Source organism: Manis javanica, chromosome 7 (assembly GCF_040802235.1).
Source record: "Manis javanica isolate MJ-LG chromosome 7, MJ_LKY, whole genome shotgun sequence".
Lineage (NCBI taxonomy): Eukaryota > Metazoa > Chordata > Mammalia > Pholidota > Manidae > Manis > Manis javanica.
Window position 1 is genome coordinate 15,648,961 of NC_133162.1, and position 15,535 is coordinate 15,664,495.

Sequence of the window (15,535 nt, forward strand, 5' to 3'; positions counted from 1 at the left end):
TACATGGTTCCACTTATGTGAGGTACCTAGAGTAATCAATTTCATAAAGACAGAAAGTAAGGTGGTGGTTGCCAGGGCTGGGGTGGGGGGATGGGACACTGTTTAATGCATACAGAATTTCAGTTTTGCAAGCTGAAAATGTTCTGGCGATGGATGGTGGTAATGGTTGTACAACAATATGAATGCATTTAATGTCACTGGACTGTACACTTAAAAATGGTTAAAATGGTCAACAAACAAACAAAGGGCAGTGGAGAGAAGACTGCTTCCCTCCTTCATTATTTTGTCATGCTCACTGAGCATCTTGCAAATGCCCCTTGAGGTTTCCTCATCAGGAAGGTCTGGGCTATTGCCTGTAGATGAGAGTTGGCAATCCGGTAAGAGGAGCTAGGTGTCAACTGACCTGTGTTGCAACCAAAGTGTTTTTCAAGACCAACTGGAGCCAAGTCCCCAAATGGTGAGCAAATGAAGGAGGATTTTGTGCTTATTCAGTAGCGCCGAGTCTGAATCTTTAATGGACATGCTCTTTTGAAACTTCCTCCTAGTTCTGTAGTGCCGTAATTTTTCTTCCATTTTAGTAATTGTACTCACAGGGATCACAGATTCCCTCCTAAATTGTTAGAAATATGTTAGGAAGAACAGTCATCATGGGACTATTTGTAATAATGGAAAGTTGAAAACTAAATGTCTAAGGTAGGGACATAGTTAATTATGGCATAGCTACATGATAGAATATTATGCAGCCACTAAATACATCATGTTTCTAAGGAGATGAGAAAGTGCTCACAATATAATGTCACGTGGAAAAGCGTGGAAAAGCAGGTTACAAAACTGGATATTCATGATTCTAATTTTGTTATGACCATATCTGTATAGAAAACTGTTTTAAGGCAAAACATTAAAATGTTAACAGTGATTATTTCAGGGTAGAAAGATTATAGGTAATTTGATATTTTTCATTATACTTTTTTTTTCTATAAGGCATAAGTTATTTTTACATTAAGGAAAATTAAATGTTATTTATCTCTTTTAAAGAAAATGAGATGGGTTAGTTTGGGCTCCAGGACAGGTTTAAAGGCCCAGAGGCCCTTGACCCTCTGTCTGGGTCTGCATTTGTCATGTTAAAAGCATAGCTGAGCTGAGGTTTGCAGCCCACCACTCCTCCTGGAGATGTCAACTTGGTGCCTTGTTTTTTGTGTGTATGTGTTTCAGTCATTGGAGATGGAAACACAGCCACCTGTTTTTTTGCTGTAATTTGTGTCTGATTTTAATCTCTCACTGTTGTATGGACACTGTTTCTGCTTCTGAAGTTCTCCCTGTCCACCGTACCTACCTCAAAGTTGCACAGACCTGCCTTCTCCTGCAGGACCCACAGTGGGCCCCATCTTCCAGTGCTTTAAAGCTCCTGACTGCTTACTTAAAAAAGATGAGTTGTTCATGCTTGGAATTCCAGTGCTTGTTTATTATCTACAGAACAGTTATCTTGGGGGACTTTGAATCCATCTTGGTTTGACTTCTGCGGAAAGAGAGATTATTCTCCTTCCCCAATAAAATGCGTTCCCAGCTTGCTATTGTACGGAATAATTAAACTACAAACAAAACCAAAGCTAGTGACATACTTCCTGGTGTCAGCATCACAGGAATCATTATAAAAGGAAATTTAAGTCAGCCATTCAATGCAAATGGAATTTTATACCACTTCTTACTGCCATTTGCTTGATTAGCACAGAACTTAAGATTCTGTGGGAATTGTTACATTTGTGTTTCATAAATATAAGCTCTGTCATTGGCATAACCATCTTTTCTTTTGGAATATTTAGAGTATTTAATATGATTTGTGTGTCTTTTGTACAACATGCGTCAATGTGGAATTGTGAAATAACAATTTGATTTAAAGTTATTAAAACTATAACTATGAAGTGAATTACATGCTTTCAATGACTGAAGAATATTTTTTTGTTTTGTTTGTTTGTTTTGAATAAGGGCAGTGTGCTCCTTGGCATTCTTTAAAAAGCCACCATGTCTAGGCAAAAGTACCATATTCTTTGAAGACTTTGGAAAACAAATCCTTAACCCAAATGGAAGCAACCAGGCCATTGAAATGATTATCTCCTTTGAAAACAGAGACTCCACAAGATTGAAATATAGCATTACTCCTGCAGAGCTGCTTAAAAGAGCAAAACTTCAAAATAGAAAAGAATCTAGAACGCTTGCTAGAAAGAGCAGCCAGTGTCATCAAACTCAGTTTCACCAGCACAATGCACCCTTGAGAGTTTTGTATGACATTGTTGAATATTAAGACTTGTTTGGACACAGTTATGGCTATTGTTGGTCACAGCTCTGGCATGACATTAAACTAACAACATGATTGGGCTGTCATTGTCTCGGGGTCAAGGTCAGACCATACCTGAGACTTTAGCTACAGCGAGTGGATGACAAGAAGCTTGAGATCAAGACCATTTGCTATGGTGACTGAACACTTCTAAAGCAAGAAAATAAATGTAATTGAAGTGATATTTTATTCATAAGTAGGGAATAAATCTAAATATTTTAAAACGTAAAAGAAAATGATACGTAGTGGGGAGAGACTGTGAAATTCCTCTACCAAGAAGTGCTCTGCTTTCTGCAGGGCATGGCCAGGGATATTTCCTGTATTGGAGACATAGGGCCGTGGACAAAGGCCTAGAAAATGTGCAGCCTTGAAATGGCAAACTCCTTGACTAATGTTAAGTCCATCCTAGAGGCTGGCCAAGGCAGGTAATTACAAATGAATACATGAATAAAAGTCTTAGGAAAGTAACCCACCAGTTTAGTCAACTTTTGCTAATTGATTTTCATGTCTTAAAAAAAGAGCTAAACATTTATGATAGCATTTAACATGACAGCATTGATTTATTGATTTTAATTTAACAAGCTGAACCCTCTTTTAAAAATGGGAAGAAGAAATAATTTTAGGGAAAGTAGCATGTAATTATTGCTTTTAACAATTTCTTTGACATGTAATTCACATATCATACAATTTTTACCCATTTAAAATGGCTTTTAGTATATTCACAGTTGTGCAGCCGTCACCACAGGCAATTATGGAACATTTTCAAAACCCCCAAAAGAAACCCTATATTCCTTAGCTATCACTGCCTAGATAGATTCCCTGACCCCATAACCTCTAGCCTTAAGCAACCACAAATTTAATTTCTTTATCTATATATTTGCCTATTCTGAACATTTCCTATAAATAGAAATAATATAATATGTAGTCCTTTGTGGTTGACTTCTTGCACTTGGCATAATATTTTCAAGGTTCACCTGTGTTGTAGCCTTTATTAATACTTCATTTCTTTTTTTAGTGGAATATGGTTGATATACAGTGTTATATTGGTCTCAGCGGTACAACATAGTGATTCTACAATTATATATATTGCTAAATGATTACCATGTAAGTGTAGTTATCCTCTGTCACTATCCCAAGATATTATATCATTGGCTATATTCTCTATGCTGTACTGTAACTAATTTATTTTATAATTTGTAGTTTGTATCTCTTTAACCCCTTCACCAATTTCTCTCATCTCTCCATCCTTCTCCCCTATCATAATATATCTGATAAAGGGCTAATAACCAAAATATATAAAAAACTAGTATTTCACTTCTTTTTGTGTCAAATGATATTCCATTGTATGATATACCACCTTTTATTTATTCACGATCAGTTGATGGACATGGGGGTCATTTCCACTTTTTGCCTATTATGAATAATGCTGCTCTGCACATTTGCATACAAATCTTTGTATAGAGATAATGTTTTCGGTTCCCTTAGTATATACCTAGGAGTGGAATTGCTAGGTCACATGTAAGTCTATGTTTAACCTTTTGAGTAATAATAGCTTATAATTATGGCATGAAATTTCCTTTTAATAGTTTATCCAGCATACATTTATTTATAAGCTCAAGCAGATAACCCTGAAAATTCTCATTTTAACTGTAGTTTATCCTATTAAGGCAATTGATTCAGACACACCGAGGACATACAAGTGTTTCATTACTTAGTACCAGAGTTTTCTATTTGATTTGGATTTATGTATGTGGTACTTCTCTTCAAAATAACATAATATGACATCTTGCAAATTATCTTGCTTATTATAATAGCAACTCTGAAGGAAGAGGAAACAAAGTGAGGTAGAGACCCTGAGCTTCTTATAAAAAGATCTTGGACCACCTGATCACCATGCCTATGCCTAAAAGATGGAGTACATGATTATCTTCTAGCTTTTTATGAGAAACAGATTTCTCTTTATGGGCATGGGTCCCTCTCATTTTTCTTTCCTAGGAAGATTGACAGCGTTTTCAGCTTTGTGTGTGTGTTTGTGAACCAGTTAACTTAAAAACAGGTGACATCTCTCCTTAGATAGATCAATGTGAACACGTTTTCAAACAAGGAGTTCTGCAATTTTCAGGAATGGGTATGTGTATAAACCCTTTACCTTTGAAGAAATTTTAAACAATTTTCACTTGTTTAGTTGTAGTCTAGGATTACTTGTTTGTATATGTATTTTTCCCTATAAAATCCTTTAATTCTTCTGAAAACTTTTAATCTGAAAACCTGGAGTCAAGGTTTACTTTCCTGTAGTCTTGGCACTTTATTCATTCATTCATTTAATTCATTCACTCATTTATTCACTCAAAGTCATTCAGTTATTGAAAACCAGCTGTAGTAGGAGAGAGACATTTGATGGGATTGGAGAGAGCTGGGCAGGGTGGATCTCACAGGGCTTGGTGGTAAGATGTTTGGGTTTAATTCTGTGTTCAATGGGAAGCCATGGATGGTTTTTAAGGGAGGAAGTGATATGATATGTTTAAAGAAGATAGCTCTGGAGTATTGGAAATATAGGGCCATTACAACAATCCAGAGAAGAAATGATGGTGGCTTGGACTAGGGAGGTGATTGTGCAGAGAGAGAATCAAGCTTTACTTCTAGGTTTCTAGTTCAGGCTGTTCAGTGGCTGGTGGTGCCCTTCAGCAAAATGAGGAAGACTAGGGAAGAGGGAAAATCCCAAGTTCCTTTCAGATATAGGAAGTCTAAGATGCTGGGAAGACATCCATGTGGGTGTCGCAGAGGGGCGTCTGTGCATACCAGGGAGCTCAAAGGTGTGACTCCGGCTGGAGAGGGAATTTCAGGCGTTGACTGCCTGAGTGACACAGCTGGGGAGCACTAAGTCTGCTCCAGAGAGTGTGGAGGGAGGAGAGACGGGGGCTCAAGGCCAAGCCTTGGCAGACACTGAGACTTTGGATGGAGGAAGAGGGCCTTGCAGAGGAACTCAGAAGAGGCAGACACAGGGTAAAAGGCAGGTCAAGAACGTGGGTGGCACAAAAGCCAAGGAGGAAGAATGCCTTGAGAGGGAGGGAGGGAGAAGCTAGAGGTCTGACGAGTGCGATTTGAGTGGAGTGACGGGGGTATCAGAGCGAACCTTGGATTATGGTGGGTTAAGGAGGGAAAGGAAGATGGACCCAGTGGGCATGTGTGGACAATTCCTTTGAGAAGTTTGTGCAAAGAGCAGAGAAAGGGGGAGGTAGTTGAAAACAAATGAAAAGAGAGGTTTCCTTTAGGAGTAGAGATAGGACTGCCTTGTTCACTAATAAAGATAAATGAGAAGAGAGAGAGAGTTGTGAAATACCTGTGAGGCAAGATCAGCAGTTGAGAACTCTGGAGTGGAGAGAGCAGAGAGGAGAAGGTTCGGGAGTGTTGTTCAGTGGGAGAATACTCTCACTAGGGAGGGGAGGCGTGGGGATGCCAGGCTGTTGGGGACCACTTGAGAGAATTGATTGGAAATGAAATTGAATTATCCAGCGATTGTGAGATATTTTCAGTGGTGCAAAACAGAGTTAAATAACAGTGAATCTCAGAGCAGGAGAAATTTTCTATTCCAATTCCCTTTCCCTTAACTAAGGAGAAAGACTCCACCTGAAATTACATCAAGCAAGAATTGAATAACCTACTTTGCTTTCATTTTGCTTAGTTTTTAAATGATTTTTGCAGTTCTTTCAAAAGATACTGGTTTTCTATATATGTTGGTGATATGCAACTTCCTTTTTTTATGTATATGTTTTTATGTGTATATATATATATATATATGTACGTATCACATTAAGATTAGTACTTCTGTCCATGAAGAGACCCATTAATATAGTAAAAAGGGAAGCCACATAGTGAAAGAAAAATTCTCAGTACATATATCTGACAAAGGACTCACATCTAATATATAAAGAATTCCTAGAATTATTAAAAAGGAGACTACACAATAAAACAGCAGCAAATGCAGGAACATGTCCTTGACAAGAGAAAATATTCAAATGATCAATAAGCACAGGCAAGGGAGATAAACTACATAACTTACCAGGCCAGTGCAAGTTAAAACCACAGCACAGTACACTACAGACCCAGAGGTATTTTTACAGTTGAAAAGATAGCCAGCGCAAGTGCTGATGAGGAAATGGACCACACCTTTTCGTATATTACAGGGATGACTATAATTGGTGCATGCACTTTATCAACTTTCTGATATTATCTATTAATGCTGCATATGCACATAATGAGACTCCCGTATTTCATTCTCTGCTATATGCACAAGTCCCAAACAGGAAACAACCCAAATGTCAATCAAAAGTAGAATGCATGAATATATGAAGGTATATAGACACAAAGGTATACAGAAAGTTATACAGGTATACAGAAAGTTATAAAGCCTTTTAAATGAATTCACCATAACTACACTGAAGAAAAAAAGTAGAACACAAAAGAATACTTCCTGTATGCCTTATATAAGGATCAAAAACAACCAAACTTAATGATATTTGAGACCAGGATAATGGCAATAAGCTAATCTGGTTAAGCACATGGTTTTAGAGTCTCGCTTGTTATGCAACTTCCTTTTAAAACAGAATTATTTGAGTTTAAAAAATGAGGCAATATAAAGAAAAATCTGTGGTAAATAATAGTGTAGGGAATATGGGACATGACCACAATGGTGACAGAGGTGTAGCAAACACTGACAGTTGGGAAGCACTGCGCTGCCTCCCGTTGCCTTCCCTGATTTTCTTTAGGGTTAACACTTAACTTCATCCACTCCTGTAAGTTAGGGTCAAAGACATGAGTCTCAAAGCCCCTGAGGTGGGGGTGGAGGGCAGCTCCGTGGGATGGGGACCACAGACAAATTAAAGCTCAACGTCCCAGGACCCAGAATATGGGACCACCTAATGGCGAGTGTTGCTGAGTTAGCAGGGTGATGGGGAACCCCAGGGCAGAACGGATGGCTGCACCGCATGGCACTGTGCTTGCCCCCTCCACCCTCCATCCCCCACCCAGCTGTTGCCTCCTGTTAGAGTCCCTCGGTGCTGCCATGGGCACCCACCTTCCCACTATAGCATCACCATTCTGCTTCAGGATTGGTTTCCCAGCATTTAGCATTAGCAGCCTGCTCTGCTGCGCAAAACAATGCAAGAGATGAGGACACACTGTCTACTAGTATTAACTTCATCACCGGCCCTTTGCAAGGGTGTGGGCATAACCATTGGATGAATCAGAGACTCTAGGAGTTTCCCAGTCAGTGGTACCCTAAAGGAACATATCATTTCCTGGATTTCCACCGTATGTATAGACTTGCTTCTAGCAGAATAGTGTCCTGTGGGGTAACCAACTCTTCCCAGTTTGCCTGGAATGCCTGGTTTTAAAACTGAAAGTCCCACATGCCTGGAATCCCCTCAGTCTTGGGTGAACTAGGACAGTTGGTAACCCTAATCTTAGGTCAAGACAAGTGTGCCCTAGTAGGGTGGTGTTTCTCTTGGACACTGAACAATGTTTTAGTGGTTGAATCCAGGGAACTATGTTTTGACATAGTCAAAGGCTAGTAAGTGATTTCTTCATTCAGATTTAGACCACAGTGAAAATATTAAGACCGTGCTGTTTTGTTAATACAAGCTAAATAATGCATCAAGAGAAGAGTTTCTTGCACCAGCCGTAGCTGCAATTGGGTTGAGCTGGGAAAACCTATGAAGAGCCATTCTTCAAGGCATGTTTATAAAACGTGTTGCATCTGTACTGAAACATAAGCCCTAATCAGCTTCTTATAGGTGGCATGGATCCTGTGGTGTGCCTGTCTGCCAGACAGGCTCTGCTTCCTCAAAATACTTAGTGTTTGCCTTGTATGTTACGTCAAAATAATGCTAGGAGCTGTGGTAAACAACCCCGAGATGTATGGTTGTTCCACACAATAGTAGTTAATTTCTCACTCATATGAAGTCTGAAATAGATGTTCCTGAGCAGTTGTGATTCCTGCAGTCAGTGAAGCAGTGAACCAGGCTTCCTCCGTTTTGCAGTACAGCAGTCCTCCCGTTATCCACAGGGGACACGTCCCAAGACCCCCGGTGGATGCCTAACTGACGATAGTACCAAACCCTATATAAACTATTATTTTTCCTATGCACACATACCTATGATAAAGTTTAATTTATAAATTAGGCACAGTAAGAGATTAGCAACCATAATTAATAATAAAATAGAACAATTGTACTGTAATACAAATTATGTGAATGTGGTCTCTCTCTTATTTCAAAATATCTTATTGTTCTCTACTTACCCTTCTTTTTATGGTGATGTGAGATGATAAAATGCCTACATGAGATGAAGTGAGGTGAATGATGTAGGCATCGTATGTATTATTAAGCTACTATTGACCTTCTGCCTGTACATCAGAAGGAGGATCATCTGCTCTGGACCACAGTTGACCACCGGTAACTGACACCATGGAAGGTGAAACTGTCTACTGTATGTCCCTCCTATGGCTTCAAGGATGTCATGGTTATCTGCATGGAGCCAATGGAAGGGTAAAGAACAGAATAACACATAGAGGAAGTTCGGGGGAGGGAAGCTTAGATGTGGCACCGATCAACCATTCACATTCCTTTGGCTAGACTGTAGTCAGAGGCCATGCCCATGGCAAGATGGTCCGGGAAATGTTGTCTAGCTAAAGCCCAGGAAGAAGAGGAAGCTGGTCCGGCGAAAGCTAGCAGCCTCCATCACAGTGAGTGTCTTGTTTCTTTCTCACTATAAGCCAGAGGCACATTTAGTCCTGAATGCAGACACAGTGGCCTTGAATTCTCTTTTCCTCTTTCTAAACATATTCCATCCTCACACATAAATTGTCACACTTTATTTTTCTCTCAAACTATAGCTCATTTAGGTCAAATAAAAATAGAGAATCTATTTCTTAACGTGCCATCTCAAACTTTTTAGGAAAGGAAGTGAGGTCATAATTATAAGCAAACACACTGATAACAGGTGAGTGATCTTTCTGGTTCAACAGGGCTGAAAAATTCCCCTCCCCCCCAAAGGTAACTTCATGAGACTCATGGATGTCACTGTTAGTTTCCTGTTGGTGCAACAAATTACCACCAACTTAGTGGCTTAAAACAACACAAATGTGTTATCTTAGGGCTCTGGAGGTCCAACAGCAGTCTCAGTGAGCTAAAGCCGAGGTGCTGGCAGAACTGCATTTCTTCCGGAGATTCTATAGGCGAAGCTGTATCCCTGCCTGCCAGCTTCTAGAGGCAGCTGCACTCCCTGGCTCATGGCCTCACGTCATGCCCACCTCTGCTTCCATCAACACACCTTCATGTCTCTCTGATTCTCCAGCCTCCCTTTCATAAGGACCCTTCTGATTACTTTGGGTGCACTTGGATATTCAGTATAATCTCTCCATCTCAAGGTCCTTAACTTAGACTTGCAACAGTCTCTTTTGTCATGTAAGGTACATGAGAGGCTAACACACTAAAAAAATCCAAGGACCAGGATGTGGACATCTTCAGGCGGATGGGGACCTATATTCAGCCTACCATATGATCTTATGTCTCTACTGTGAGTGATAATCAGCAGGTCTAAACATACACGAAGAGGAGGAAAAGATATGACTGACTCATTGACCTGACTGGAGTGGCAGGGGCTTGTTAGCATCTGTGGGGCACTGGGGGGGACTAAATCATCAGGAATTGTTACAACCACAAAATAATGGCGTCAGCACGCAGCAGGAGCGGAACATGAAAACAAGCAGACATACAAGTAATCTGTGAACATCTTCATGGAAATTCACAAGTGTGTAGGTGGAAGAATACCAGAGTCTGTGTAAAGACAAAGGGAGAGAAGAACAGAAGTGGTTTTGGTGGAACCATATTATAGATAGATAAAAAAGAGAGTCCCAGAGCTGATCACAGCATCGGCGTAGGGCCGTAAGAGTGAGTGTAAGGGGACTTCAGCGCTCCCCGTTATGCAAGGGGGTCTCACAGAGTCTGGCAATTCTTGCTTTGCTGTCAGCTTAATCTCTCAGAGGTTTGAGAAAACATTTTGGAGAAACAGCTGACACCGTCAGGATCCAGTTCTAGCCAATAAAGAGAAATTAGTTTTGTGGAAATGAAACTAATCTTGAGGAAGAGACCATGAGGTGTCATGCATGTGTGTAAATGATTTTGTGTGTGGGCTAGGGGGGGAAGGGGGCAGAATTATATTTATTCCAGGTTCTATGCTAGGTGCCTTACTATATATTATCATCTTCTAACAACACAAAAATTCTATGAAGTGGGTGATACTAGTTTTTGCTGTGTAACAAATTATCCTCAAACTTAGTGACTTAAAACAATAAGAATCATTTATTATTATCATCCCTTCTGGTTCTGAGAGTAGGCTGCATTTATCTAGAGGCTCTGGCTTGGAGTCTGTGCATGCAGCTGGGCCAGGATCATCCTAAGATTTCTCTGCACATGTCTGACGCCTGGGCTGGGAGCACCCTAACACTGAGGGCCTGGACGAGTTTGTAGCTTCAGGGTAGCCAGACTTCTTACATGGTGGATCCGGGCTCCAAAGTGGGATTCCCCCCAAAATATAGGAGACTCAGTTAAAATTTGAGTTTCAAAGAGACAACAAACAACTTTCTAGTGTAAGTATATCCCATGCAATATTGGGACATACTTACACTTAAGTATTATTTGTTGTTTTTCTTAAAATTTAACTGGGTGTCCTGTATTTTTACTTGCTAGTTAACTCTATTCCCAAGGTGTACATCCTAAGAGAGTGCCAGGCAGCAGCTGTGTTGCCTTCTATGGTTTTATCTCAGACGTTGCCCAGTGAGGGTATGTCAACATCGTGTTGTAAGAAAAGCAAATGGGATGGGGTACACATATATGTTTATTGGTATGGCCATCTTTGGAAAATGAAATCTTTATAGAAGCCTCTTTTGTACAGATTAAGAAACTTAGGTATAAGCAAATTCAGTGACCTGGGGAAGTGATACTGCTAATGGCTGCTTGAATCCAAAATCCATTTTTGAGCTTATGATAGCCAAGGACGGAGAAAGTTCTGCAGTTAAAACATTCAATCTAGACTTGAAGGAAGCAGATTTCCCAAAGATTGGAGGAAAGATAGGCCAGATGTCACGGTCAGACACTTTGAAATGAATGCTGTCAACAGGTTTGGGACGCTCTCAGAAATGTCACTCTAGATCTTCAATTGCATGTGACGGTCCTGCAGGAGAAAAGGGAAGGGAGCTAGTAAAACGAGAGGCTGCACAGGAAATCCTGTGATGCTTTCAGACTTTGAAAGGGCAGGAGCAGAAATGGGAAGGAAGAGCACTTAACCAAGGACAAATAGGGATCAGTGGGAGAATTGTAGGAACAGCAGCAGGAAGTGTTACACCCCAAATGGTCTCCTGGAGAATGTTTGGGAAAACAAAGAAGGGATAGACTTACTGCTTCTGGTCAACGCTGTAACATTTATGGGCCAGAAAAGGAAGGAACTCCTCCAAGACAATGACCTTGAAACAAACACAGCCTCTGGAACATAGTGATCAATACATATCGGTCCACTGCATGAATGAACAAGCAAACACCTTTAGGAAGGAAATGAACACCAGGATTGGCCACAGTAAGAAAGCACCGAGTTCTTTTGACTGGAGCTTCTGGTGCAGGAATAGGTAGGATGCTGAAAGGAGAGGCTATGAAGGAAAGAATAAAATGAGCAAACATCAGTCTAATGTCTAGAAGGAATAATTAATGACAGTGAAAATGGGTTACTTGGCAAAAATTGGGACCACCATTCCATTTAGAATTGGCGAAAGAAGTTTTGACTCCAAAGTATCTTTGGTTTGAAGTGGTTAAAATGTAAAACTTAGACATTTGTTTTAAAGGATTGTCTTGTTTTATATAATTTTAAAAGTCACCTACTTCTATATTTTCTTGGAAATACATTTAGCTGGACAGTGCTAGAGAGAACTTACTCTTACTCAGACCCCTTAGGTTTGGGTGTAATTTACTAATAAAAGACATTATCTTGGAACTATTTCAATATTTAGTTCAAAGAGACATAGGGGACTTTTATTGTGAAATGAAGTGTTGGAACATTAAAAGTTTGTTTTTGGTTTGGTTATGCTTTAAAATTTCTCACAGAATTTGGACTAATGTAATCAATAAAATGCTTTGTCTTTTCATTTACAGGCTTTATGAATAAATGCCGAGTTTTCCCATTAAGGCCTTGTGAGATTTGCATTCAAAACACCTGTAGTTTGACACCATTTTAGCTTATTTTGGTATTCAAAAATCTGTTGACACTCAAGATAAAAGACATCAAGTACATGTATTCAATCATTTTCTTTTTTAATTCTTATGATATGCAGTCCCTATTCTAGGCACTGGAGGTAGAACCATGAATGGGGTAGACTCTGGTAAACAAGCAATCAAATGAATAAAAAAATACAACTTTAGAAAGTAATCTACACAATAAAATTATAAAACAGATGAGATGATATGGAATGACTGCAGAAACTTCTATTTTAGATATTTAGGTAAGATTTTTTTTATAAGGTGGTGACATAGGAATATAGATTAAATAAGGAGCCAGCCATTATGTCTATAACAAGCGTAATAAAAATATATTGTTCCTATAATAAATTCTGTAACAACTTATTTCTTTATTTAATTTATTATTTAGAGATTTGGCCTCACAGAAATGGGGGAGCTGATTAATGACTAGACGTGAGGCTGATGTTTCTGCCTCTCATACTCCATCTGAAGTCAGCACTTGAGAATGCAAGACGGGTGTGAAGGGAGGGTAGGAGGACACACTGGGAGCTGCAAGGATGGGCCAGAACCTGACTGTCCCTCTGCACCTTCAAGACTGACCTCTGTGCCCTTCGTTGTAGGGCTGACTGTGCACCTGACCGGGAACTGGAGTTGCTGAAGGGAAAGATCCTGTGGGGACTGAAGGTGCTCTGGCTCGGCTGCTGTCCCACAAAATGGGCCAGCAGATGAGCATCAATATGAGCAGGCGGTTGCCCTTCACTGACCTTCCTAGCAAAACAAGAATCATGCCGCAGCTTTGCTTCCGCCTTCCAAATCTCGTGCACACTTGTGGTCCATGCCAGCCTGTAACTCTGCATGGAGGGGGTTCCAAGAAGTGGAGGTCTAGCTTAGAGTTGACACAGTACAAGCCCAGCCCGGTTTGTTTTCAGAGCAGTGAGAGGACCAGGGCGGCTCACCATCCTCACGTTTGCTCATGTCCTGCCTCCTCAGTGCAGACCTATTTAGGAGTGCAGCCCACCCTTGCTGGCCCCAACTCAACACTTGCAATTCCTCTCTAATTTCTCTTTATTTTCCGTTGCACTCATCACCTCCTGTTTATGATATCACTGATTGGTACCACATTTAATGCTTGCTTTTGTTTCCCATCAGTAGAATAGAGCATAAGTATTTTTCCATTTTGTTCCATGATGTGCCCCAAACACTCTGAAAGCTCCGTCACTGGGCAGGCACTTAACCCCTACTCTTGGAGGAAGGAGAACAATTGGCAGTGTCCGAGATGAGTCTGGAGAAGTCAGCAGTGGCCAGGACAAGTGGCATAGATTTTATTTTAGATGTACTGAGAAGCCCTTGGGAGGTTTCAGCAGGGAGTCATGTGTTCTCTCTGACATTTTCACAGGTTCACTCTGGAGGTGTGTGTGTGTGGAGGGGTGGGCATGGGGGGGTATGGGAGAGGGTAGGCTCGGAAGGAAGTGACTGCAGTTGTCCACTTGGGATGAGAGTAACTTGTGCTATGGTGATTGAAAAGTGGTGGCAAGTGGTCAAATTCAAGATATATTTGGGAAGTAGAAGTGTTTAAGCACTCTGAAATGGGTTGGATGTAGAAATAAGGGTAGCTTAGGGGTTCATCCTGAGCTGCCGTGTGAAATGGTGGGCCCACTAGCAGAAATGAAGACTGGAAGAGCAGCAGGTTTGAGGTCAGGAGCCGAGATTTTCATTTCTTCATTAAACAGCTATTTGCTGAGCCCCCACTATGCTCTGGGCACTGTGCTAATTCTTAGGAGTACTGTAGTGAACACCCTGGACTAAAATCCTTGCCCTCAGGGAATTTACATTCTAGTGGGAGGGAAAAGCAATAATCAGGAAAGTTAGTAAGAAAAAGTATGTTAAGAGGTGATAGGATGTAGAGGACAAGGGAGGGAGTAGGGAGTGTGAAGAGAGGGTGTAATTTAAAATAAGGTGGCCAAGGAAGGCCTCTTTAACCAGTGGCCTTTGGTAAAGACTTGGAGGAGGTGAGGGAGGGAGCCGTGAGGACACCTGGTGAAAGAACTTCCCAGGCAGGTGGTACAGCAAGTTCTTGTAAGGTCAGCCTGCCTGCCTTATCTGAACAACAGCAAAGAGACCAGCATGGTGGGGCGGAGTGGTCGGGGAGCAGTGAGAGAGGACTGGGAAGTGATGGGTTGGGGGTAGCAATGAGACTATTTTATGGATTTGTATTTGGCATAAGATGAGAAACCATTGGAAGCAAAGGAATGACAAGAGCCAACTTAACCTTTTGAAAGGTTTGAGACACCCATGAACATCCTAGTGGAGATGTCAAGAAGGAGGTTGGATGAGTCCGTAGCTTGGAAGAAATCGTAGCTGGAGCTGGGTGCTATCAGCGTATAACAGTATTTAATGCCAGGAGACTAGATAAGGTCAACCAGGGAAAGGTGATAGATAGAGAAGGGCAAATAAAGGCAACAAAAAAAATCCCAGCAGGAGGTGCCGTGCATGGAGACTCTGGCCATCTGGAGGGATTGTTCTGCTGCCTTCACAGTGGGGGACCCCCTGTGGGGGCGAAGGTAGAGCCACTTCGTATACAGTGCTCTCAGGATCCATAATGAAGAAACTTACAAATTCAAAATGCATACTGTATATGTGTGCATATTGTAGTCCTTTGTAGAGAAAAGCTGTGATTATAAGTGCTGTCAGGTGGGCAGATGTGGCTGACAACAGCCAGGAACGACCAAAGATTCTCAGCTACAGGTAACATCCAACATTTGCTCCTGGGCCCATCGGCTGCTGTTGGCAGAGACTGGGCTTTGTGCAGTAAGGCCAGTTGAGGTCACAGCTTGAAAACTTTGCTCAAAAATTACACTTGCCTATCTGCAGATGGTCAGATGCTACCAGTAGTGTCCTGGTAAACCAGCTGTCCTGGGTG

The 15,535-nt window shown here is 41.0% G+C and overlaps 1 long non-coding RNA gene across 1 annotated transcript in view; it reads left to right on the plus strand.

Annotated features, from left to right (window-relative positions):
* LOC118971158 (uncharacterized) overlaps window positions 1-15,517 on the plus strand; it is a 47,199-nt gene extending 31,682 nt beyond the window's left edge. The window contains exon 3 of the long non-coding RNA XR_005059480.2: window positions 13,236-15,517. This is a non-coding gene — a long non-coding RNA (uncharacterized lncRNA). The remainder of the gene's footprint in view (window positions 1-13,235) is intronic.
* The last annotated feature ends 18 nt before the right edge of the window (window positions 15,518-15,535 follow it).